This window comes from Hyla sarda, chromosome 4 (assembly GCF_029499605.1).
Source record: "Hyla sarda isolate aHylSar1 chromosome 4, aHylSar1.hap1, whole genome shotgun sequence".
Taxonomy (NCBI): domain Eukaryota; kingdom Metazoa; phylum Chordata; class Amphibia; order Anura; family Hylidae; genus Hyla; species Hyla sarda.
In genome coordinates, this window is record NC_079192.1 from 145,506,672 (window position 1) to 145,534,038 (window position 27,367).

The window sequence follows — 27,367 nt, forward strand, 5'->3', positions numbered from 1 at the left end:
CAAAAGCCAAATGTGACTCCTCTTCTGAGCATTGTAATTCGCTCGCAGTGCACTTGATGTCTACACATGGCACATGGGGTATTTCCATATTCAGGAGAGATGGGGTTACAAATTTTGGGGGGCATTTTCTCCTATTACCCCTTGTAAAAATGTAAAATTTGGGGGAAAACCAGCATTTTTGTGAAAAAAAAATTCATTTACACATCCGACTTTAACGAAAAGTCGTCAAACGCCTGTGGGGTGTTATGGCTCACTGTACCCCTTGTTACATTCCTTGAGGGGTGTAGTTTCCAAAATAGTATGCCTTGTTGTTGTTTTTTTTTTTTGGTGTTCTGTTTCTCCTTCACTTTGCTGCTATTCCTGTGCAACACCGAAAGGGTTAACACCCATTCTGAAGGTTTTATAATGGGGTCATTTATGGGGTATTTATAATAAGAAGGCCCTTGAAATGCACTTCAAAACTCAACTAGTCCCTGAAAAATTCTGATTTTGAAAATTTTGTGAAAAAATTGGAAAATTGCTGCTGAACTTTGAAGCCCTCTGTTGTCTTCCAAAAGTAAAAACATGTCAACTTTATGATGCCAACATAAAGTAGACATATTAAATATGTGAATTATTATATCATTTATTTGTGATGTCCATTTTCCTTATAAGTAGAGAGTTTCAAAGTTAAAAAAGCTAAATCTTCAAATTTTTCATCAAATTTTGGAATTTTTCACCAAGCAATTATGCAAGTATCAACAAAAATTTACCACTAACATAAAGTAGACATGAGCATGTCACGAAAAAACTATCTTGGAATCAGAATGAGTCCTTAAGGGGTTAAAAGGGTAGTCCACTGTAAGGGTGCGTTCACACGTTAGTAACTAGCAGCGTTCATTCATTTGAATGGGTCTGCAGACAGTCCGCAAATCTGACACTATTGCGGACTGTCTGTGGACCCATTTACATCAATGGTAGCGTAACTCGCAGCGAGATTCCCGCTGCAAGTAATAGCGCACCCTAAAACATTTTTTTTTAAATCAACTGGTGCCAGAAAGTTTAACAGATTTGTAAATGACTTCCATTTAAAAATATTTATCCTTCCAGTACTTATCAACTGCTAGATTCTCCACAGGAAGTTCTTTTCTTTTTGAATTTCCTTTCTGTCTCACCACAGTGCTCTCTGCTGATACCTCTGTCCATTTTGGGAACTGTCCAGAGCAGGATAGGTTTGCTTTGGGGATTTGCTTGGACTTTGGACAGTTCCTAAAACGGACATATATGTCAGCAGAGAGCACTGTGGCCAGACAGAAAGGAAATTCAAAAAGAGAAGAACTTCCTTTGGAGAATATACCAGTGTGAAAATTTTTTTTTTTTTTGAGAGCGCTACTGTGTGACAACGGGGGTCAAATGAAACAGAGGTCTGAGCCAGCACTTACGCAGGACTTACTTTTATTAGAAAAAGAAGTCAAAAGGTAAAACAGGACAACGCTTTTCGGTGCTCACTCGCGCCTTCCTCAGGTCCACAATCACAAATCTGTGTAGTCCTGGCCAGGGTTCTTGCAGGCGGGAGAATATAGCAGCTGATAAGTACTGGAAGGATTAAGATTTTTTAATGGAAGTAATTTACAAACCTGTTTAACTTTCTGGCACCAGTTGATTTAAATTAAAAAAAAAGTTTTCCAGTGGAGTACCCCTTTAACCCTTTAACCTCTTAACCCCTTAAGGACGCAGGACGTAAATGTACGTCCTGGTAAGCTGGTACTTAACGCACGGATCGCACGGATGTCCGCCATTAACCCCTCAGATGCCGTGATCAATACCGATCACGGCATCTGCAGCATCGCGGTCACTAAAATGGATGATTGGATCGCCCGCAGCGCTGCCGCGGCGATCAAATCATCCGGCATGGCAGCTGGAGGTCCCCTCACCTTGCTCCGCTGCCTTCCCAGCGTCTTCTGCTCTGATCTGCCTTCCCGTAGACCAGAGCAGAAGATGACCGATAACCCTAATCAGTGCTATATCCTATACATAGCACTGAACAGTATTAGCAATCGAATGATTGCTATAAATAGTCCCATATGGGGACTATTAAAGGGTAAAAATAAAAGTAAAAAAATTAAGTAAAAAAAAATGTGAAAACCCCCTCCCCCAATAAAAACGTAAATTGTCCCATTTTCCCTATTTTACCCCCAAAAAGTGTAAAAAATGTTTTATATACATATTTGGTATTGCCGCGTGTGTAAATATCCCAACTATTAAAATAAAATGTTAATGGGGGCGTGGCCTGGACGCGCATGGTGGCGGTCGCATAATCCCTGTGCTCCGCTAGTCTCCGGCAATAGAGCGGCTCAAACCGGCTCATCTCGGCTAATTTAACTACCCTCGAACTTGCTAATTCCTGCTGCACCGAGTGTGTGATGGCTCGGACGAAAAAAGCCAAGAAGAGCCCACTGAAGCTCACCCAATTCTTCCCGGCGGCTGACCTACAAGATGGCGCGGGCGGCCTGCCAGCTGCGAGCGCAAGAACATCTCCAGAAGCCGGGAGCTCCCCTTCATCTATGAGCTCCGGTCATCCACGTGGACCTTCCTCCCCAGGCTCGGCTGGTTCGGTTTCCAGTGGCTCTACCTCTCGCTCTCCTCCGGCCTCACCTGAAGCTGCCTGCTCCTCTCTCCGGCATTCCTCCGCTCCTACCGGTAGGTCCTCACCTGGCCCTTCCTCGCCCCTCACGGAGGCCGCGCTAATGGCAGTTGCAGCAGACCTCACTTCCACCATCCAGAAGGAAATACGTGCTGCAGTCTCTAACCTCCAAAAGGAACTCCACTCGCTTGGATCCCGCACTTCTCATGTGGAGAACAAGATGGGAGAACTTACCTCGGCCCACAATGCTGTAGTGGACAAGGTTTCCTCCCTCGAAGAAGATATCGCGGCTATTAGGTCCAAGATGGCGGACATGGAAGATCGCTCCCGGAGGAACAATCTCCGCATTAGGGGAGTACCGGAGGAGGTCAAAACGGAGGATTTGGCTGGCTTTGTGACGGACTACTTTGCCTTGCTTCTACCAAATGCATCTTTGCCAGATCTTCTCCTGGATCGAGTCCACAGGCTACCCAAGCCGAAATCTATCCCGCAGACGGTGCCGAGGGATTTCATTCTACGGGTGCACTTTTTTCATCTTAAGGAGAAGATTATGTTTGCAGCCAGGAACCCGCCTGCTCTGCCGACCAGGTTTACTTCTCTCTCTATCTTCGCTGACCTCTCACCCGCTACCATGGCTAGAAGACGAGAGTTTACCAAAGGCACTGGCCTACTTAGAGCTAATGGAATCTCCTATAAGTGGGGGTTCCCCACTAAAATCATTGTCACCTACAACGGATCTAAACACCTAGCTGCCTCTCCTGAGGATCTGTTAGAGCTGTGCTCCAAGTGGCACCTCACTGCCTCTTCAACTAATTCACCACAGATTCCTGCGGAGGTCCCCACTGCGCCTCAACCATCTCCGACGAAGATGACAGAAGACTGGACTGTGGTACAGTATGGAAAGCGGAAATCTTCTTAACTTTCTTCCAAATGTCATAGTTGGGGTGTAGTTCTTATATTGCCGGTCCGGCACATGTTAGATATGGGTATAGTTTCTCCTGTATCTCCCCCTAAATTGCTCTCTCCTGGAGTAATTTGTCACTCTGCATTCTATTTTACAGTTTGTGTCCTGTTGACACTTATGTGGTATATGTCTGTTTACAGCCCCCCCCACGCACACCCACAGTGTTGAGAACATATGTCCCTTTTTATTGTGAATTTGTTGTCAATGTTAACCTCTTGCCCAGCGATCCGTCTCCTTCTCCGCCATGGTAATACAATTTGTCTCCCTTAATGTGAGGGGCCTGAATTCCCCCTTCAAACGATCAATGGTGTGGGCTGAAGCCAAGCGTTTGCAGGCAGATTTACTCTGTCTGCAAGAAACTCATTTACTGGAGGCTGATTCCACCCGTCTCCACCATAAAAATGACCCGCATATTTTCTTCTCTCATGCGCACCGGAAAAAAAGATGTGTTGCGCTTGCTATCAGAGACTCTATTGCAGTCTCAGATGTGAGAATGGAGGCGGATGAGGGCGGCAGGTATTTGATCTTACATTGTCTACTTAACCTAATTAAGTATTCTATTGTTGTTATCTATGCACGCAACACTAAACAACATGCTTTCATCAAACATGTCCTGTCCAGGGTGGCGAGGTCCTCTCCTGCTGACCGTTTACTAGTTGTGGGTGATTTTAATGTCACCCTCTGGCCCTCTATGGATTCTACTTCCCCCACACACCTTACTGAGCCCACGCCTATTTTCCGAACGATCTCCGACAGAGGCCTATTTGATGTCTGGAGGATACAGCATCCTGGTGAGCGCGATTTTTCCTTTTTTTCTCACCCACATAGTTGCTACACCAGAATTGTTTTTTTCCTAGTTACTAACCCCCTTTTACAATCCATATCCACATCGCAGATCCATAATATTACATGGTCGGACCATGCCCCTGTATCCCTCACTGTAGAAGAGTCATACCCTACCCGCCGATCATCATTATGGAGGGCCAACCCATATATCCTCCAACACCCCACTTACCAACCTGATATGCGCTCCAGCATTGAATCCTTCTTTTCTATCAATAAGGGCTCTGTCTCATCTGAAGCGGTTTTGTGGTGTGCCTTTAAGGCCAACGTTAGAGGTACTTCAGCTCATCATACCAAACAGATTAACACCAAACGGCTTTCCCTCCAACAGGACCTCGCCATCCTGCACAGACAAAACAAGATATCTCCCTCTCCAAGCCTACATTCGCGCATATCTGCGCTGAATACTGAACTTCGTTCCCTGGACCTGCACAAATTCGACCTGGCACTATGTCGTCTGCAACTCCAGACATACTGGCTTGCCAATAAGCCGGGGAAAGTTTTAGCTAGGCAAATTAAGGTGAGAGCAGCCAGGAGCCGCATTCCATTTTTATCCTTACCTGATGACACGAAAGCTTTTGACCCCCAATCCATTGCTAATGCTTTTGCTTCCTACTACTCTTCCCTATACAATCTCACTTCTGACCCCTCCTCAACGGCACCTACCCCTCACTCCATTTCTTCCTTTCTATCCTCGGTTTCCTTGCCATCTCTGTCTTCGGAGGCTGTCTCCTCTCTGACCCTCCCTTTTTCATCCTTAGAGGTTTCAGAGGCAATCGGGACATTGAAGGGAGCAAAGTCACCAGGTCCTGATGGGCTGGTAAATGATTTTTTTTTAAATACTTGCCGACACATTGATACCTCATTTGACAGATCTCTTTAACGATATGGCTCAAACGTGCCAGATCCCACCTGATATGCTAGAAGCTATCATAGTCACCCTCCCCAAGCCAGGGAAGCCCCCTACATCACCCCCCAACCTTAGACCGATCTCTCTTCTAAATTGTGATCTCAAACTTTATTCCAAATTGTGGGCGATTCGCCTTTCAGCTATTCTCCCATCCCTAATCCACGCCGATCAGGTGGGGTTTGTCATGGGCTGTCAGTCCTCCGATGGCACTAGGCGGTTTCTTAACATCATTAACATGGCATGCCGTGGTCGGACGCCTTCTCTTCTCCTTTCTTTGGATGCGGAGAAGGCGTTCAACCGGGTGCATTGGGGTTATCTCCGGGAGGTCCTCGCCAAATTTGGTTTTCCCCCTCCCCTTATTACCAGTCTGATGGCGTTGTATTCCTCGCCATCCGCCAAAGTGTTTTCATCCAACGCTCTATCCTCCTCATTCACCATATCGAATGGGACTAGGCAGGGGTGTCCCCTGTCCCCCATTCTCTTTACTCTGGTTATGGAACCCTTTGCAGAACATCTCAGGTGCGATACTGGTATTACCGGCATAACTGTTGGCAGCGAAGAGCACAAAATTGGACTATTCGCAGATGATGTCCTGATTGCCTTGTCCTCTCCCCTACAATCTCTACCCAATGTCTTGAACCTTATCTCTCTCTTCAGTGAGGCTAGTCTTTATAAACTTAATACCTCTAAATCAACCGTTCTACCTCTTTTCTTGTCTCAGTCTGATACTACACAGCTTAAATCTAGGTACCCTCTTCAGTGGGCTACTGAAGGCATTACATACCTAGGGGTTTTTCTTACACCTTCCTTGTCCTCACTTGTTTCCTCTAATCTCTCTGCTTTGACCTCTACCCTCTCTTCTGAAATCAAGCGCCTCTCTCATATTCAGCTCTCTTGGTTTGGCCGCATAGCGGTCTCCAAAATGTTTCTTCTATCCAACATTCTGTATCTCTTCCGCAACTTACCTGTTACCTTCCCTGTCCCTGCTATTAAAAGACTCCAATCCTTACTTATGCATTTTATCTGGCAGAGTGGTAGGGCGAGAGTTGCGGCCAAGTTATTGTTCCTTCCGACTAAATTTGGGGGCTTGGGGTGTCCTGATCTAATCAATTATTACAGAGCTTCCCACTTGGTGAGTCTCAAGCAGTGGTGGAGGAGCGATACAGATGCCCGGTGGCTTCCAATGGAAGCGGCTATTGCTAAAGTCCCGTCTCTACAGCATTTACTTTGGAGAGTGGCCATCCTTAAAATTCCCCTATCGTCTCCTAGCCCTACCATCTCTGCCTGTCTCCACATCTGGAACTTTGCACTCTCTTCTGGGGTCCTTTCCCTTTGTACCCTCCCCTCTACTCCCTTCTCTGTTATACAACATCTTCTTCCTCACATTGACTTCACTAACTGGACGAATGGGGGGGTCAAGAGCTTGGGTGATGTATGCTCTTCTACCTCTCTGCTCCCCTTTTCAACATTTGCCCCCAAGTATCGCATACCTCATACTGATTTTTATAAGTTCCTCCAGCTGCGGCACTTCATCTCCTCACATTCTTGGCCTTCGGGAGCAGGTGATAAGCTATACGCTTTCTACTTTTCCAATACCGTAGGGATTAGAGGAGGAGTGTCTAAAGCATATAAACATTTACAATTATTGCGAGCCTCTGACACCCATCCCTTTCAACAATTGTGGGAGGGAGACTTGGGTAGGGATATCTCGGGGGACCAATGGCTATCCCTAAATTCTCTCCCGTTTAAGCTCTCTAAGTGCACCAACCATGTTGAATCTGCCCGAAAACTTTTGTACCGTTAGTATTACACCCCGGAACAACTGTCTAAGATATACCCTGGAACGGACCCTACCTGCTGGAGGTGTGGCGCTCAAGTGGGGACCTTCCTACATATTTGGTGGACATGCAGTGCCTTAATGCTCTTCTGGTCTAGAGTTCTCCACCTACTCCATGATGTTCTGGACATAGTTATCCCCTGAGGTCCAGACTTTGCTCTACTCTCCAATCACATTGTTGACCTCCCTAATCAATGCAAAACTATTGCATTTCACATTCTTACGGCTGCTCGTCTTCTTATTGCCTCTTCATGGAAGTCCAAACACGTTCCGGACTTTGCCCACTTGCGCACCAAGATAACATATGCCTGTGAAATGGAGAGAATGATAGCCCGCAGACAGGGCAAGGAACAGAACTTTATTCATTTGTGGGACAGATGGTTGCGGTATATTGCCCGTAACCAATTAGCCGCTCAGTGAAGAAATACTCAATCTCCGCCTTGCTTTATGATTTTATTTACTTTGTTTCTTTTATCTTTCCTTTTTACTAAGTCGTATTCTCTTACTAAGGACCTTCTCGATTAGTTGCTCACTAACCATGCTCCTGGGCTCGACATTGTTCGCTACCACTTGCTTACAGTTCGTGTCGACATTTGTGACAAAACATTTATTCTAAGGGTTGTGCACCTTCTCCTTCCCCCTCCCTTCCTCCCCATGTCGGTATCCCTTGTTTGTTTCTTTCCTCTCCCTCTCTCCCTTATCTGAGTTTGATAGGCTGTATTGTAATCTGTGTGGTCACCCGTCCACATGCTATGCTTGTTTGTGCTTTATATACCTGTAAAACCTGATAAATAAAGTTTTGAAAAAAAATAAAATGTTAATGATACTTTATGGTGAACGGCGTGAACGTAAAAAAAAAAAAGTCCAAAATAGCTGCTTTTTTATAACATTTTATTCCAAAACAAAATTAATTAAAAAAATATTAAAAGTTTTATATAAGCAAATATGGTATCAATAAAAAGTACAGATCACGGCGCAAAAAAATGAGCCCTCATACCGCCGCTTATACGGAAAAATGGAAAAGTTACAGGTCTTCAAAATAGAGGGATTTTAAACGTATTTATTTGGTTAAACAGTTTGCGATTTTTTTTAAGCGCACCATTAATAGAAAAGTATGTTATCATGGGTATCATTTTAATCGTATTGACCCAAAGAATAAAGAACACATGTCATTTTTTACCGTAAATTGTACGGCCTGAAAACGAAACCTTCCAAAATTAGCAAAATTGCAGTTTTCTTTTTAATTTTCCTACACAAATAGTATTTTTTTGGTTGCGCCATACATTTTATGGTAAAGTGAGTGATGGCATTACAACGGATAACTGGTTGCGCAAAAAACAAGCCCTCATACTAGTCTGTGGATGAAAATATAATAGAGTTATGATTTTTTGAAGGCGAGGAGGAAGAAACGAAAACGTAAAAGTTGTTCTTAGGGCCCAAATGGGCTGAGTCCTTAAGGGGTTAAGATCCTGGGGTTTTTGCACTTTTGTTTTTTCCGCCTTACCTTTAAAAAATCATAACTCTTAAAATTTTGCACCTAAATCCATATCCATACGATGGCTTATTTTTTGCAACACCAATTCTAGTTTGTAATGACATTAGTCATTTTACCCAAAGGCGAAACGAATAAAAAAAAAAAAAAACATTGTGCGACAAAATTGAAGAAAAAGCGTCATTTTGTTACTTTTGGGGGCTTCCGTTTCTACACAGTACATTTTCTGGAAAACATTACACATTATCTTTATTCTGTAGGTCCGTACAATTATAATGATACCCTACTATGTAGGTTTGATTTTGTTGTACTTCTGAAAAAATTCACAACTACAAGCAGGAAAATGTATACGTTTTAAATTGTCATCTTCTGACCCCTATAACTTTTTTTATTTTTCTGCATATGGGGCGGTATAAGGGCTAATTTTTTGCGCCATGATCTGAAGTTTTTAGCGGTACAATCTTTATATTGATCGGACTTATTGATCGCTTTTTATTTATTTTTTCATGATATAAAAAGTGACCAAAAATACGCTATTTTGGACTTTAGAATTTTTTTACGCGTACACCATTGACCGTGCGGTTAAGTTAATTATATATTTTTATAATTCAGACATTTCCACACGCGGCGATACCACATATGTTTAATTTTATTTTTATTTACACAGTCTTTTTTTTTTTTATGGGAAAAGGGGGTGATTCAAACTTTTATTAGGGAAGGGGTTAAATGATTTTTATAAACTTTTCTTTTCACTTTCTTTTTGCAATGTTATAGCTCCCATAGGGGGCTATAACACTGCACACACTGATCTTTTACATTGATCAATGGTTTCTCACAGGAAACCATTGATCGATGATTCTGCTGCTTGACTGCTCATGCCTGGATCTCAGGCACTGAGCAATCATTCGGCGATCAGACACCAGGAGGCAGGTAAGGGGACCCTCCTCGTGTCCTACAGCTGTTCGGGATGCCGCGATTTAGCCCCCTGAGCTAACCGGCAGCAGTTTAGTATCACTTTAGACGCGTTGATCAACTTTGAATGCCGCGTCTAAAGGGTTAATAGCCCGCGGCATTGCGATCAGTGCCGCATGCTATTAGCCACGGGTCCCGGCCGTTGTTAGAGGCCAGACCTGACCCGCTATTATAGAACTGGAGCGGACTCATGACGTACCGGTACATCATGGGTCCTTAAGTGGTTTAAGGAGTAGTCCAGTGGTGAACCCAGTGGTGAACAACTTATCCCCTATCCTAAGGATAGGGGATAAGTTGCAGATCGCGGGGGGTCCGACCGCTGGGGCCCCCGCGATCTCCTGTACGGAGCCCCGACAGCCTGCGGGAAGGGGGCATGTCGACCTCCGCACGAAGCGGTGGCCGACACGCCCCCTCAATGCAACTCTATGGCAGAGCCGAAGCGCTGCCTTCGGCAATCTCCGGCTCTGCCATAGAGATGTATTGAGGGGGCGTGTCGGCCTCCGCTTCGTGCAGAGGTCGACACCCGCTATCTGGCCGGAGAGCCTGGCCCCCGTGCAGAGAGATCGCAGGGGGCCCCAGCGGTCGGACCCCCTGCGATCTCAAACTTATCCCCTATCCTTAGGGGATAAGTTTTTCACCACTGGACTACCCCTTTAAGAACTCTTTAAGGACGTTTTAGTTATTTCCTCTTCGCCTTCAAAAAAACATATCGCTTTTATATTTTCTTCCACAGACTAGTATGAGGGCTTGTTTATTGCGCGAATAGTTGTCCTTTGTAATGCATTCACTCACTTTACCATAAAATGTATGGTGCAACCAAAAAAATACTATTTGTGTGGGGAAATTAAAAAGAAATCAGTAATTTTGCAAATTTTGGAAGGTTTCGTTTTCACGCCGTACAATTTACGGTAAAATTGATATGTGTTCTTTATTCTTTGGGTCAATACGATTAAAATGATACCCATCAAATCGCAAACTTTTTAACCAAATTATTAAGTTTAAAACCCCTCTATTTTGAAGACTTTCTCATTTTTCCGTATAAACGGCGGTATGAGGGCTTATTTTTTGCTGCATGATCTGTACTTTTTATTGATACTATATTTGTATATATAAAACTTTTAGTACATTTTTAATAAATTTTTTGGGAATAAAATGTCATGCCGTTCACCGTATGGTATCATTAACATTATATTTTAATAGTTCGGGTATTTAACCCCTTAAGGACCATGGGTTTTTCCGTTTTTGCACTTTCGTTTTTTCCTCCTCACCTTTTAAAAATCATAACCCTTTAAATTTTGCACCTAAAAATCCATATGATTGCTTATTTTTTGCGCCATCAATTCTACTTTGCAGTGACATCAGTCATTTTACCCAAAAATCTACGGCGAAACGAAAAAAAAAATCATTGTGCGACGAAATTGAAGAAAAAACTTTTTTTTTGCAGTGTTATAGCTCTCATAGGGACCTATAACACTGCACACACTGATTGCCAGCACTGTTCACTGCAAAGCCATAGCTTTGCAATGATCAGCGTTATCGGCAGTCGATTGCTCAAGCCTGAATCTCAGGCTTGGAGCACCGCTGAGGGGACACGCCGGAGGCAGGTAAGAGGACCTCCGCTCGTGTCCCAACTTATCGGGACGCCGCATTTTCACTGCAGTAGTCCCGATCAGCCCCGCTGAGCAGCCGGGCAGCCATCACTTTAGTTTTAGACGCGGCGTTCAACTTTGAACGCCGCGTCTAAAGGGTTAATAGCGCAGCTTTCACTTTCACTTTCGTTTTAGACGTGGCGTTCAACTTTGAACGCCGCGTCTAAAGGGTTAATAGCGCGTGGCACCGCCATCGCTGCCGCGCGCTATTAGCCCCGGTATCAGATACATGCCGGGACCGACCCGATATGACACGGGGTGACCCCGCGTCATATCGGGGGAGCCGACCAAGGACGTAAATATATGTCCTTGGTCGTTAAGGGGTTAAGCATGCGACGATACCAAATATGTTTATAAAAATGTATTTTTTTTTTACACTTTTTGGGGGTGAAATGGGGAAAATGGGACATTTTACATTTTTATTGGGAGAGGGTATTTTTCAAATTTTTTTTTACTTTTTTTACTTTTATTTTTACACTTTAATAGGCCCCATAGGGGACTATTTATAGCAATCATTCGATTGCTAATATTGTTCAGTGCTATGCATATGACATAGCACTGATCAGTGTTATCGGTCATCTTCTGCTCGATCTCAGACCAGAGCAGAAGACCCATGGAAGGAAGTGGAGGCAAGTGAAGGGACCTCCGTCTTCCGCTCTGGATGATCGGATTGCCACGGCAGCGCTGCTGGCGATCCGATCATCCATTTTAGTGACCGCAGTGCTGCAGATGCCGTGATCTGTATTAATCATGGCATCTGAGGGGTTAATGGCGGACATCCGCGCGATCGCAGATGTCGGTCATTACTGGCGGGTCCCTGGCTGCTATGAGCATCCGGGACCTGCTGCGCATGACCCTAGCATCGCTCCGATGCTCACAGTTATGTATAGGACATAAATGTATGTCCTGGGGCGTAAAGTACCACCTCACCAGGACGTACATTTACGCCCTGCGTCGTTAAGGGGTTACAGTGAACCTGTCTTTAGTTTCAGGCTACTTGAACCATGGTTTACTGACAGGCTGCCTTATCACAATGATTTATCATACACTCTGAAGAGCTGTTATAACTATAGTCTGGAACGGGGCTAGGAGTCATTGGGCCAGTATTATTGGCTTGTTTGACTTGCTTTACACTTAGTGGTGAGGGGGCACAGCCTCCTGAAGCCCAAAAAAGATTTACAGTAATGTGGCATTGGTAGTCACACATGCCCTAACATCATTAACCAGCCTAGCGGTATTCCCGAGCGTGACACGGGGTTAATTTTCACTGCTAGAAGCGGTAACCCCGAGTCACGCTCGGGGTAGAATTGCAGAGTTGCTGTGCGGGCTGCACAGTATATCGCAAAAGCAATCGAATCGCGATTTTTGCTTTTGGTGATGTAGTGATGCAGCCCCCGGGAAAATATGTGATTATCTGCTCGGGTCGGCTCCCGTGGCGGGGGCCGGCCAGAGCAGGTAAAGACATATACTAAAAGTCAGTGTTTCTCAACCAGGGGGCCTCCAGATGTTGCAAAACTACAACTCTCAGCATGCCCGGACAGCCAAAGGCTGCCCGGGCATGCTGGGAGCAGTAGTTTCACAACAGCTGGAGGCCCCCTGGTAGAAAAACCCTGAACTAAGTGTAAAAGTAAAAAGGAAGAAAATAAAAAAAACTTTTGCTCACCTAATCCTGCAGATGTCGTTCCCCTCCATGCGCTCTGGTCACTGCTCTCTTCATCTTACAGGACCTTTCACTTTTCAGCCAATCACAGGCCGCAGTGGTGTAAAGCCTGTGATTGGCTGAAGGGGAAAGGGCTTGTTCTGCAGCAAATACACTAGGTTTGAAATCTGCCCGGCAAACCTAGTGTATTCTGCTGCAGGACAAGACAAGGTGACAGAGGGGGGAATGTGACACAGGGGAGAATGTAACAAGGGGGGGGGGGGGGATGTGACAAGGGGGGGGGGGGGAATGTGACATAGGGGGGAATGTGACAGAGGGGGGAATGTGACAGAGGGGGGAATGTGACAGAGGGGGGAATGTGACAAGGGGGGGATGTGACAGGGGGGAGGAATGTGACAAAGGGGGGATGTGACAGAGGGGGGGAGTGGAATGTAACATAGAGGGGGGAGAATGTAACAAGGGGGGGGGGGAGAATGTAACAAGGGGGGGAATGTGACGGGGGGATGAATGTGACGGGGGGGGGGAGAGTGTAACAAGGGGGGAGAATGTGACAGGGGGGATGAATGTGACAGCGGGGGGAGAATGCAACAAGGGGGGGGATGTGACAGGGGGGGGGGGAATGTGACAAGGAGGGGGAGAATGTGATATGGGGGGGGGAAATGTGACAAGGGAGGGGGAATGTGACGGGGGGGGGGGGGGGAGATGTGGAATTTCAATGCAAAAAATTGTACCGCTTTTGGTACAAATTTCCAGACGGAATCATACCGCTAGGGAGGTTAAGCGAGTCTGCACATCTTCATCTTTTCTTCTTTGCTCATTCCTTGTGGACACTGGGGTTTATTTACTAACGTGATCCAGACTTTTTTCTCGGGTTTTGTGCCCAAATTGTGTCGCTCGTTCCATGTGACACAATTTGCGACCAAAAGAACCAAAACCCTCCATTTTACATGAAAACCCCAAAACGGGGGCGTGGTCACAGGAGAAAGTGGGCGTTATCCCAACAAAAAGGGCATGTGTCCAACAGTTTTGAAAAATCCCAACATATTTACTACGGTTTCCACAGAAAATGTGGTGGATTTGAACTGAGGAAAACCCAACAGATCAGAGCATGCGTTAAAAAAAAAAGTGCAAAATGTATGGAAATACCTGTCGGAAATCAAAACCCACAAAGAAAACAACACTCCACTCTTAGTAAATAAACCCCACTGTGTTTCCCTTCTCAGTACATTGGGACCCCCATCTTCTGTTTTGGAGGACCAGATTGCTAGAGATTAAGCATTGTATAGAAAGTATAATGCTATCGATAAGGGACTTTATAAAGCAAAATTATTATTTATTAATTTGTAAAAATTTATTTTTTCTGAATGTAAAAGCTAAACCTACAGAGCTTACCATCTCGGTATGATCATTATACATGAAGAGGTACAGAGAGAATCCTTCATGGCAGCTATGATTCATGTTATTCCCCAATTACACCAAACCCCTGAAAATAAATGTCTTTTCCCTGATGCAATTTATTTGCCTTAAGCCGGTAAATGTTAATGGCACCAAAGACTATTGATGTCAGTGACACATTTATTTCTCAGTTTTCTAATTAATATGTTTAATGCTTAAAATAAGTAGAAAATAGTGCAGATATGTCTGTGGTTTTTCAGAGAGCACCTATTCATGTATATTCAGCATGATTCATTTTTATGACAAACTATATATATATATATAATTGACCACCAATGTCACTGTCACTTCCTGCACCCCATACAGCTCTCCTTGATTATATCCATAAATAATATTGTTGTAAGTGGATTTGGTTTTAAGAATAACAGCCCATGCACACTACTGAAATTGAGTGAGGAATTTCTGCATGGATCCACGCCACTTGGGATTGCCATTATACTGCACAGAATTTTACCATGGAAACAACTGTCAGAAATGAAAGTCCCACTGAATAATAGGCTTTTCTGAACAGATTTGGCAGAAAGAATTAACATTTTTATTCTTTGGGTTGAATCTGGATCCGTGTGGGGAGTTCCGTAGTGGGCACTAAACAGCAGAATCCTTGCTGCTGCAATTAATTCCGAGCGGAATATCTGTAGTGTGCATGGGCTCTTACTGTTTTTTTGGCGTATATTTCGGTTATTGCTCCAAATGTACACATCCATGTCCCTAAAGACATCATTACCCAAAGAGTTACCAGAATTTCCTTTTGGCATACATTAGACCAGTATGTCAGGATACAGTGATCCCTCAACTTACAATGGTCTCAACATACTATAGTTTCAACATACAATGGTCTTTTCTGGACCATCGTAAGTTGAAACCAGACTCAACATACAATGTACAGACAGTCCAGATCTGTGATACCTGTCAATGGCCGGAAGAACCGACCAATCAGAATTGGCATTCACTGGTAAAACCCCTGTATTACTGAAGCGTATGCACTGAGAGTGTCTAGTAGCGCCCCCTACAGTACAGGGAGGTATAACATGTTCTGTACACTTTACCTGTACCAGGGTTAGCTGCTCCTTTGGACAACAGGTGAGGGTGACTCCATTACTTTTTAGGACACTGTGTACTGTGCAGGACCCTGAAGAAGCTCCTGTCCTCTACATAGACCAGTGTTTCCCAAGCAGGGTGGCCCCAGCTGTTGCAAAACTACAACTCCCAGCATGCCCGGACAGCCGTTGGCTGTCCGGGCATGCTGGGAGTTGTAGTTTTGCAACAGCTGGAGTCTCGATGCTTGGGAAACACTGACATAGACAGTGATTTACAGCTCCCAGCAGATCTTTCTTACTTTTATATGTAAGGACTTGCTTTATCTATATATTATTTATCTACTTATTTTTCTTTAATCCTCACTTTTTCCTATTTTTGAATGACCTTTTGGTGGCTTCAGAACCAATTACCAGGTTTCCATAGAGTTATGGTCTCAACATACGATGGTTTCAACATACAATGGTCGTCCTGGAACCAATTAATATTGTAACTTGAGGGACCACTGTACTTGTTATGTTAACTGTACATTAAAATGTGGTCACCTATGCTCTATAATACAAACAAATCCTGCAAAAAACAACAAAACAAAACAAATGCAGGCATGCCTAAAGCCAACCAGAACATGTTAAGGCGTGTTACCCCACTATATATGGGTTGTAACTGCACTTTAAATGCAGACTGGATAATGTTAAGATTCTAAGCTGAGGTTTTGCTGGAATCCATCATGGTTCTAAATTGGGATCATTCTTTTATTTTATTTATTTTTTTTACTTTTTGGTGTAGGCTAAATAAAAGTTAAAGACAAGAAAACAAAAGCTAAAAGCCACTTTAGTACACTGGCAAAAATGTAACAAAGCAGCCTGGAAAAGTTCATGGCTGTTGAGAGCAGACAGGACAAAAATCCCAGTCAGAGAGGTTAGAAGGTCAGGCCATTTCTTCAATATGAGAATTGTCTTAGGCTGGGTTCACACTACGTTTTGTCCCATACGGGAGCGCATATGGCAGGGGGGAGCTAAAAGCTCGCGCTCCCGTATGTGACCGTATGCGCTCCCGTATGTCATTCATTTCAATGAGCCGACCGGAGTGAAACGTTCGGTCCGGTCGGCTCATTTTTGCGCCGTATGCGCTTTTACAACCGGACCTAAAACCGTGGTTGACCACGGTTTTAGGTCCGGTTGTAAAAGCGCATACGGCGCAAAAATGAGCCGACCGGACCGAACGTTTCACTCCGGTCGGCTCATTGAAATGAATGACATACGGGAGCGCATACGGTCACATACGGGAGCGCGAGCTTTTAGCTCCCCCCTGCCGTATGCGCTCCCGTATGGGACAAAACGTAGTGTGAACCCAGCCTTACTCTTGTCTAGTTAAAAACCTAAAGAGTGAATTAGCCTTCTGGGCTTTATTAACAGGCACACGTAGCTGCTGCAACAGTTTGTCTGTATAATTTGTTGTATATTTTGCTTAAAGTTAATACAGATGCAAAAGTAAAGCACAATAGTATTCAGATACAAAGTAATTTTAATATAAATGTCCAGCTTATTCTCATTATTAGAAGGCATTCAAGCTTATGCATATCAGTTTTGATTACAGAGTCACAGTGGGGGAGATTTATCAAAACCTGGCAAGAGGAAAAACTGATGAGTTGCATAGCAAACAATCAGATCGCTTCTTTCATTTTTGAAAAGGCCTCTGAAAAATGAAAAAAGTGATCTGATTGGTTGCTATGGGCAACTCAGCAACTTTTCCTCTGGACATGTTATAGAAAATGCAGCAATTACATAATAAAAAGCTGCGTAATCTTTCCATAGAGCTGCCACAGTATCCGCTGCTACGAGCAGACACACAGGGATGTGGGAGACTGTATTAAACTGCGCACGCATGCGCAGTTTACTCTCAGACATCGCAGTGCCTCTCAGCCTGGCTCAGGAAGCAGGGGGAGCGACCGTGTTGTCTGTGAGTAAACTGCGCATGCACACGCAGTTTACTACAGACTTGCAGATCCCTGTGTGTCTGGTCTGAGCAGGCATATAGGACACACAAACACAGCAGGGAGCTTTCTCTAGCGCATCCGTAGCATGAAATATGCTGCAGATGCGCTACGTGTGACCCTACCCTTAAAAGTCATTAAAACATTTCAAAATAAATACAGTGAAAATGTAAATAAAAATGTTGAAGTCAAGCCTCTTCTAGTTTTACTTGTACAATTACAGTATATCCCCGTCTTTATTTTGTGGGGAATGGGTGAGCACCTTACTGTTTCAAAACTGCAGTTTCCTTGCTAGGCACAGCTATAACATAATACACTGTTCAAAAAAATAAAGGGAACACTAAGATAACACATCCTAGATCTGAATGAATGAACTATCATATGAAATACGTTTGTTTTTAGATAGGTGAATGTTCCTGACAACAAAATCACACAAAAATGATCAATAGAAATCAAATTTATCAACCCATGGAGGTCTGGATGGGGAGTCACACTCAAAATCAAAGTGGAAAACCACACTACAGGTTGATCCATTTCTTATGTAATGTCCTTAAAACAAGTCAAAATGAGGCTCAGTAGTGTGTGTGACCTCCACGTGCCCATATGACCTCCCAACAATTCCTGGGCATGCTCCTGATGAGGTGGCCAATGGTCTCATGAGGAATTTCCTTCCAGACTGTGGTGCAAATTGGCGTTGGTGGATGGAGCGAGACATGATGTCCCAGATGTGCTCAGTCGGATACAGGTCTGGGGAATGGGCAGGCCAGTCCATAGCAACAATGCCTTCCTCTTGCAGGAACTGCTGACACACTCCAGCCACATGTGGTCTAGCATTGTCTTGCATTAGGAGAAACCCAGGGCCAACCGCACCAGCATATGGTCTCACAAGGGGTCTGAGGGTCTCATCTCAGTAGCTAATGGCAGTCAGGCTATCTCTGGCAAGCACATGGAGGGCAATGCGGCCCCCCAAAGAAATGCCACCCCACACCATTACTGTCCCACCGCCAAACCGGTCATGCAGGAGAATGTTGCAAGAATCAGAACGTTCTCCACAGCGTCTCAAGACATTTGTCACATGTGCTCAGTGTGAACCTGCTTTAATCTGTGAAGAGCACAGGGTGCCAGTGGCAAATTTGCCAATCTTTGTGTTCTCTGGCAAATGCCAAACTTCCTGCACGGTGTTGGGCTGTAAGGTCAACCCCCACCTGTGGACGTCGGGCCCTAATACCACCCTCATGGAGTCTGTTTCTAACTGTTTCAGTGGACACATGCACATTTATGGCCTGGTGAAGGTCATTTTACAGGGCTCTGGCAGTGCTTCTCCTGCTCTTCCTTGCACAAAGGTGAAGGTAGCAGTCCTGCTGCTGTTTTTTTCCCCTCCTACGGCCTCCTCCACATCTCCTGATGTACTGGCCTGTCTCCTGGTAGCACCTCCATGCTCTAGACACTATGCTGACAGACACAGCAAACCTTCTTGCCACAGCTCGCATTAATGTGCCATCCTGGATGAGCTGCACTACCTAAGCCACTTGTGTGGGTTGTAGACTCTGTCTCATGCTACCACTAGAGTGAAAGCACCACCAGCATTCCAAAGTGACCAAAACATCAGCCAGAAAGCATAGGAACTGAGAAGTGGTCTGTGGTCACCACCTGCAGAACCACTGCTTTATTGGGGGTGTCTTGCTAATTGCCTATAATTTCCACCTGTTGTCTGTTCCATTTGCACAATAGCATGTGAAATTGATTGTCAATCAGTGTTGCATTGGAGTTACATTGTGTTATCTTAGTGTTCCCTTTATTTTTTTGAGCAGTGTATAAAGAGTATAACATACACTTCAATTCAAATTTTGTATCATGCTTATGGCCTTCCCTGTTATATTTTACGTTACAGTATATTATTACAAAGAGCTGTAGCTACATGTGATATTTATTGAATTGTGCTCTGTACTTGGAAGTTTTTATTTTCTCTATACTGTGAGCATTCCATTCTATAATGGCATTTCTAAAGTAGGCAGGGAGTTCATTGATACACAGCAAATGAATACACGGAGGTCTACAGGGTGACCAGTGCCTTTTATAGTTTATTGTGCTTCTTTTAGGTTTAGTACATTGCAGACAATCGTGCTGTAGACTTAATTCAGCTCAGGCTCCATTTGTATTTGCTGAATAGCTTTTGTCGTTAACTCATGAGCGCCTTCGTCACTGCTGTTTCTGTTTTTGTAATCACTTGTCTGAAATATTTATATAATGTTAGGGGTGTATCCTCACATGCCATTTGTTGTTAAAAGCCTTCCTATTATTGTGGATGACAAAATATGTACCCACCCAATCCATAGTGTCTAATATTTCTCAATAAGGGAAGTGGATAAAAGTTTTTTTAATATTAGTCACTACATTGATACTTCATTTACTATAATCCATCTTTGTTGTTGTTGTTTTATTTAGTATTGTATGTTATAGGAAGATGTCTATAAATATCAAAGCTTCTAGACCCATAAACCTGACCATATTAGAAATCAATGTTGCTCACAATTGTAATACTGCAAATTGCCATAGAAAGTTGGAGTTACGTGTAAATTTAGGTGGAAAAAATATGGTAAAATGTCTCTACTTGTAATATCCCAGTTTTTTTTCACCCTATTCACAATTTTTACAATCTAAGTGATTTAAGAAATTGTTCATCCTGTTTTAGTTTTTTTTTCCAGGCTGTGGTTTCTCACTTTTAATCCCTTAAAGGGGTACTCCGCCCCCAGACATCTTATCCCCTATTCAAAGGATAGTGGACGAGATGTCTGCCGCTGGGAACCCAAGCGATCAGGCATCCTATCCTTTGGATGGGGATAAGATGTCTAGGGGCGGAGTACACCTTTAACCCCTTAAGGACCTAGCTATTTTACACCTTAGGACCCGGCCATTTTTTGAACATCTGACCACTGTCACTTTAAACATTAATAACTCTGGAATGCTTTTAGTTATCATTCTGATTCCGAGATTGTTTTTTTGTTACATATTCTACTTTAACATAGTGGTAACATTTTGTGGTAACTTCCATCCTTTCTTGGTGAAAAATCCCAAAATTTGATGAAAAATTTGAAAATTTAGCATTTTTCTAACTTTAAAGCTCTCTGCTTGTAAGGAAAATGGATATTCCAAATATTGTTTTATTTTTATTCACATATACAATATGTCCACTTTATGTTTGCATCATAAAATTGACTTGTTTTTACTTTCGGAAGACACCAGAGGGCTTCAAAGTTCAGCAGCAATTTTCCAATTTTTCACAAAATTTTCAAACTCACTATTTTTCAGATACCAGTTCAGGTTTGAAGTGGATTTGAAGGGTCTTCATATTAGAAATACCCCATAAAAGACCCCATTATAAAAACTGCACCCCCAAAGTATTCAAAATGACATTCAGTAAGTGTTTTAAACCTTTAGGTGTTTCAGAGGAATAGCAGCAAAGTGAAGGAGAAAATTCACAATCTTCATTTTTTACACTCGCATTTTCTTGTAGACCCAATTTTTGCATTTTTACAAGGGGTAAAAGGAGAAAATTTATACTTGTATTTGTAGCCCGATTTCTCTCGAGTAAGCACATACCTCATATGTCTATGTAAAGTGTTTGGCGGGCGCAGTAGAGGGCTCAGAAGGGAAGGAGCGACAAGGGGAATTTGGAGAGTACGTTTTTCAGAAATGGTTTTTGGGGGGCATATTGCATTTAGGAAGCCCCTATGGTCCCAGAACAGCAAAAAAAAAAAAACACATGCCATACCATTTTGGAAACTAGACCCCTTGAGGAACGTAACAAGGAATTAAGTGAGCCTTAATACCCCACAGGTGTTTCACGGCTTTTGCATATGTAAAAAAAAAAATGTGTGTTTCCCCCCAAATTTCACATTTTTGCAAGAGTTAATAGCAGAAAATACCCCCGAAATTTGTAACCCCATCTCTTCTGAGTATGGAGGTACCCCATAAGTTGACCTGAAGTGCACTGCGGGCGAACTACAATGCTCAGAAGAGAAGGAGTCATATTTGGCTTTTTGAGAGAAAATTTTGCTCGGGGGGCATGTCGCATTTAGGAAGCCCCTATGGTGCCAGGACAGCAAAATAACCTCCACATGGCATACCATTTTGGAAACTAGACCCCTTGAGGAACGTAACAAGGGGTACAGTGAGCATTTACCCCCACTGGTGTCTGTCAGATCTTTGGAACAGTGGGCTGTACAAAATTTTTAATTTGCACAGCCCATTGTTCCAAAGATCTGTCAGACACCAGTGGGGTGTAAATTCTCACTGCACCCCTCATTACATTCCGTGAGGGGTGTCGTTTCCAAAATGGGGTCACATTTGGGGTTTTGTTTTTTTTGCGTTTGTCAAAACCGCTGCAACAATCAGCCACCCCTGTGCAAATCACCTCAAATGTACATGGTCCACTCTCCCTTCTGGGCCTTGTTGTGCACCCCAGAGCACTTTGCGCCCACATATGGGGTATCTCCGTAGTCAGAAGAAACTGCATTACAAATTTTGGGGGGCTTTTTTCCCTTTTACCTCTTGTCAAAATGAAAAGTATAGGGCAACACCAGCATGTTAGTTTAAACAATTTTTTCATAAGGGGTGAAAGGAGAAAAAGCCCCCCAAAATTTGTTAGGCAATTTCTCCCGAGTGCGGCGATACCCCATATGTGGCCCTACACTGTTGCCTTGAAATACGACAGGGCTCCGAAGTGAGAGTGCAATACACATTTGAGGCCTGAATTAGGGATTTGCATAGGGGTGGACATAGGGGTATTCTACGCCAGTGATTCCCAAACAGTGTGTATCCAGCTGTTGCAAAACTCCCAGCATGCTTGGACAGTCAATGGCTGTCCGGCAATACTGGGAGTTGTTGTTTTGCAACAGCTGGAGGCTCCATTTTGGAAACAGTGGCGTACCAGACGTTTTTCATTTTTATTGGGGAGGGGGGCTGTGTAGGGGTATGTGTATATGTAGTGTTTTTTTTACTTATTTTATTTTGTGTTAGTGTAGTGTAGTGTTTTTAGGGTACAATCACACGGGCGGGGGATTCCCGCTGCGAGTTTGAGCTGCCGCGCAAAATTTGCTGCTTCGCAAACTTGCAGCCTGATACGCACTGTAAGCCCCCTGCCCATGTGAATGTACCCTGCACATTCACAGGGGGGGGGGGGGACCTCCAGCTGTTGCAAAACTACAACTCCCAGCATGCACGGTCTATCAGTGCATGCTGGTAGTTATAGTTTTGCAACAGCTGGATGCACACGGGTTGGGAAACACTGAGTTAGGAAACAGACAATGTTTCCCAACCAGTGTGCCTCCAGTTGTTGCAAAACCACAACTCCCAGCATGCCCAGACAGCCGAAGGGCATTTTGGGAGTAGTGATTACGCAGCAGCTGGAGGAGAACAGTTTGGGGACCCCTGTGTAGTGGTGTCCAAGCTGTAGCCCTCCAGATGTTGCAAAACTACAACTCCCAGTATTCCAAAACTGTCCAGGCATGCTGGGAGTTGTAGTTCTGCAACATCTGAAGGGCCAGATGTTACAGAACTACAACTCACAGCATGCCTGGACAGTAAGGGCATGCTGAGGATGTGTAGTTTTGCAACATCTGGAAGGGCACAGTGGTCTCCAAACTGTGGAGCTCCAGATGTTGCAAAACTGCAACTCCCAGCATGCCCAGACGCTGAGGACTGTCTGGGCATGCTGGGAGTTGTAGTATACAGGGTCCCAATACAGCAATGCATGTCGCTGTACGGCGACGTGCATTGCTGTAAAGGGCCCGACCGCGGCTGAAGAGGAACTCACCTGTCGCCGCCGCCGCCGTCTTCATCGCCGGCATCCAGGTCTTCAGGGACGAGGTAAGTACCGGTGCCAGTCCCCGGCACTCCCCCGTCCCCCGCCGCGTCCTCTGGTTTTCCTCCCGTCCTCTACGGACTTCCAGGGGCCGGGCAGGGCGGGAGGAAGTAACCGCCCCCCCCGCGATTGGTCGGTTAACTAACCGACGGATCGCAGGGGATAGGAGGAGGTGGCAGGCTTGCCACCTCGCTCTTATACTTCAGCATGGTCCTGGCTGTCTGGTACAGCCAGGATCATGCAAAATTACTGGGCGGTCGGGTCCCAGAGACCCGATCAGCTAGGTATTGCCGCAGATCGCAGGGGTGATTTCCCTAGCGATTTGCTGCGATCGCCGACATGGGGGGCCTACATGGCATTTGCCCTGGATGCCTGCTGAAGCATTTCAGCAGGCATCCGCTTCCGATCTCTGTCCGGGGCGCGGCAGGGACCGAAGAAACACCAGGACGTACTAGTACGTCCCGGGTCCTTAAAGCCCAGGGTGCCAGGACGTTCTAGTACGTCCTGGGTCCTTAAGTGGTTAAGGATGCACTTCGTTTTGGCCTTAAAGGGGTTATCCAGGAAAAAACTTTTTTTTATATATCAACTGGCTAAAGAAAGTTAAACAGATTTGTAAATTACTTCTATTAAAAAATCTTAATCCTTTCAGTACTTATGAGCTTCTGAAGTTAAGATTGTTCTTTCTGTCTAAGTGCTCTCTGATGACACGTGTCTCGGGAACCGCCCAGTTTAGAAGAGGTTTGCTATGGGGATTTGCTTCTAAACTGGGCGGTTCCCGACACATGTGTCATCAGAAAGCACTTAGACATAAAACAACAACCTTAACTTCAGAAGCTCATAAGTACTGAAAGGATTAAGATTTTTTAATAGAAGTAATTTACAAATCTGTTTAACTTTCTGAAGCCAGTTGATATATACAAAAAAGTTTTTTCTTCGATAACCCCTTTAAAGGAGTTATGTTGTAAAATAAAATTTATCCCCTATCTGCGTTCTCTCTGGGGGGGGGGGGGGGGGGGGGGTGTCCAATGAGTCACACAACTGTCATTTTCCCTATAGGCATTGATCATGGCATCTAAAGGGTTAGTGGCAAACATCACAGTGCTGTCCTTTATAAGCAGTAAGTCCCTGGCTACTGATAGCAGCCAGTACTCATGCACTATGAAGTGAGTGCAGCTCCCTTGCTTGCTTCATATACAGTAAACTTGCCAGGGCGCACATATACGCCCTGTGTCATTTATGGGTAACAGAGAGGTTTACCGGCTGCCGTCTAAGGATGAGCCGGCTTGTCCTACAACTGCCATCTGATTCCTGTAGCTGGGGGCTGCCATTAATAGCCAATATGCGGCAGCTATTAACCCTTTAGATTGCCGCTGTTAACAGTTGACAGCGGCATCTAAAGGGACCTTTAATCAGTCCTTGGTGGTCCAGTGGGATGGATCGTGGAAGTAGCCGGAGGGCTTACCTCTGCTCCTACGCTGGTCCTGACTCTGTGATTGATAGAGCCTGGCTGAACCAGGCTTTATCAATCAAGTGCAGAGCACACAGATCAATGTAGTTCTATGGAACCACATTGATCTGTATGAGGAAACTACTGATTCCTCCTAAAAGTCCCCTAAGGGGACTAAAAGTGTAAAAAAAAGTTGCATAAAAAGTAAAAAAAAATTAAAAAAACATTAACCCCTTCCATATTAAACGTTTGAATCACTCCCCCGTTTCCCAAATTCCATATAAAAAATATGTAAACATAATAAAAATAAACATATGTGGTATTGCCGAGTGCGCAAATATCCGAACTATAAAAATATAACGTTGATTAAACTGCACGGTCAATGGCGTTTACCTAAAAAAAATACCAAAGCCCAAAATTGCATATTTTTGGTCACTTTGAATACCCTAAAAATATGTATAAAAAGCAATCAAAACATCCCATCAAAACAAAAATGGTACCGATAAAAACGGTGACAGTGCAAAAAATGAGCCCTCACTCATCCCTGTATACGAAAAAATAGAAAAGTTATAGGGGTCAGAAGAAGCCAATTTTGAACATACAAATTTTGGTGCATGTAGTTATAATTTTTTATAAGTAGTTAAATAAAATAAAAGCTATATAAATTAGGTATTCTTGTAACCATGTGGACCTACAGAATAAAGATAATTAGTCATTCTTACTGAAAAGTGCACTTCGTACAATCGGAAGCCCCCAGAATTCACAAAATGGCCAATTTTTTTCAATTTTGCCCCACAAATATTTTTCTTATGGTTTCGATTTTGTAGTGAATAGATTGATGTCATTACAAAGTGAAATCGGTGGCGCAAAAAAAAAAAAAAAAAAAGCCCACATATGGACTAAAATTGTTGAGGAGGAAATAACGAAAGTGTAAAAATGAAAAATGGAAAGGTCCTTAAAGGGGTACAAACTGTTCCGAACGCTGGAGCCGGCGCTGGGAGCTTTTGACATCATAGCCCCGCCCCCTGTTGACATCACGCACCGCCCTCTCAATGCAAGTCTATGGGAGCGGCTGTCAGGCCCCCTTCCATAGACTTGCATTGAGGGTGCGTGACGTCACAAGGGGGCGGGGCTATGATGTCACAAGCTTCCGGCGTTTGCTCCAGCGTTCAGAACAGTTTGTTCCAAATGCCTAGCAGCGGAGTACCCCTTTAAGGGGTTAAATAAATGTAAAACACCAAAATGTCATGAAATAAATGCATGTTAGAGAAAAATGAATAACAATTCTCTTAAAACAGGAAACATGGGGAAAAAGAAGAAACATAGAACATGAGGCCCAGAGCATCTCCAGATCCAATAAATAGAAAAGTAAGGACATCTTGTGATTCCATACAGGCTCCATGCACATTGTTGTCTTGTTCACACTGAGTCATAAACGGCATGAAAACCTTGTTGATTCCGCTTTCCTTTGTTTTCAATTGGAATTTGCACCGTATTTCACACTATGAACTACAGCACAGATGCTTTATGAAGTGTTTTGAACTCTGCATTCATGCCAATTGTGTGCTGGCTAGCTCGGGCACAGGTTATCCTCATTAAGGGTAGGGTCACACGTAACTGATCTGCAGCAGATTTTACGATGCGGATCCGCCGGTGACTCTACCTATAGTGTGCCTCCAGCAATCCGCCGCTCCGAGCAGCCACACTGCGGCCTGCGATTTGCCAAGCTCACAGAGCAGCCACGATTTCTGAGTACACTGTGAATGCGCACGGCGAATCGCAGGCCCCTGTCTGGCTGCTCTGAGTGGCAGATTGCCTCTGTGAGCAGGCAAGGGGGCAGTGTGGCAACAGCTGGAGGCACAATATGGGTTGGGTCACCGGCAGATCCGCAACATAAAATACTCTGCGGATCCGTTACGTGTGACCCTACCCTAAATGGGACAACACTACATCCAAAAACTTGGACAGTGTGACTCTATTCTAAAATATGTTCATTTTGAATAGAATAGGCTTCTAGTTTACTATGCATGAATTCTAAATTCTACCTTGGTGCCTTGGGTTCATCTTCAGGTGACTTTTGTGTTTGCCCTTGAATTTTCTACTTCACCAGGAGTTTTTTTTTTCCTATAGACTTTAGACACTACAAAATCAATACTGCAATACTATGGTTTTCTTGCTGCTGTCATTCATTGCCATACATTGCATCATTTTTAAAAGGCAGTTTAGTAATCTCAAGGGTTTGAACACCATGCAATTTACAGAAAACTTTAAGAAAATTGTTGCAGGGTACTTAAGCCATTTGGGGGTATCCCCTGGCTATTTATACATTCCCAGCTGAGATTACATCTGTATTTCTTGGAATGTTGTGACGCTCCAGGAACAGCTGCTGACTCTCCACTCACGTGTTACTGTTTAAGTAGGGCAAAGTAGAACAGGTGATGATAAAAACATTGAATGATTGTCAGGTTCAGGGCTGGAAACATGACATGTACTGGGAGAATCACCAGAAGTGTTATATAAAAGGTAACTTAATGTTCATAAAAAATGTTGTAAAAGTGTTGTAGTAGTTTACATTTTTGCTGGGATATCAGTCTTTGAAATTATACACCAGTTGCCTGTAACTT

General features: G+C 44.0%; 1 long non-coding RNA gene across 1 annotated transcript; it reads left to right on the forward strand.

The window, feature by feature from the left end:
- Positions 1-1,364: 1,364 nt before the first annotated feature.
- Positions 1,365-26,187, forward strand: LOC130368543 (uncharacterized). The gene is made up of 3 exons (XR_008892498.1): positions 1,365-1,457; positions 4,762-4,950; positions 26,042-26,187. It is a non-coding gene; the product is annotated as an uncharacterized LOC130368543 (long non-coding RNA).
- The last annotated feature ends 1,180 nt before the right edge of the window (positions 26,188-27,367 follow it).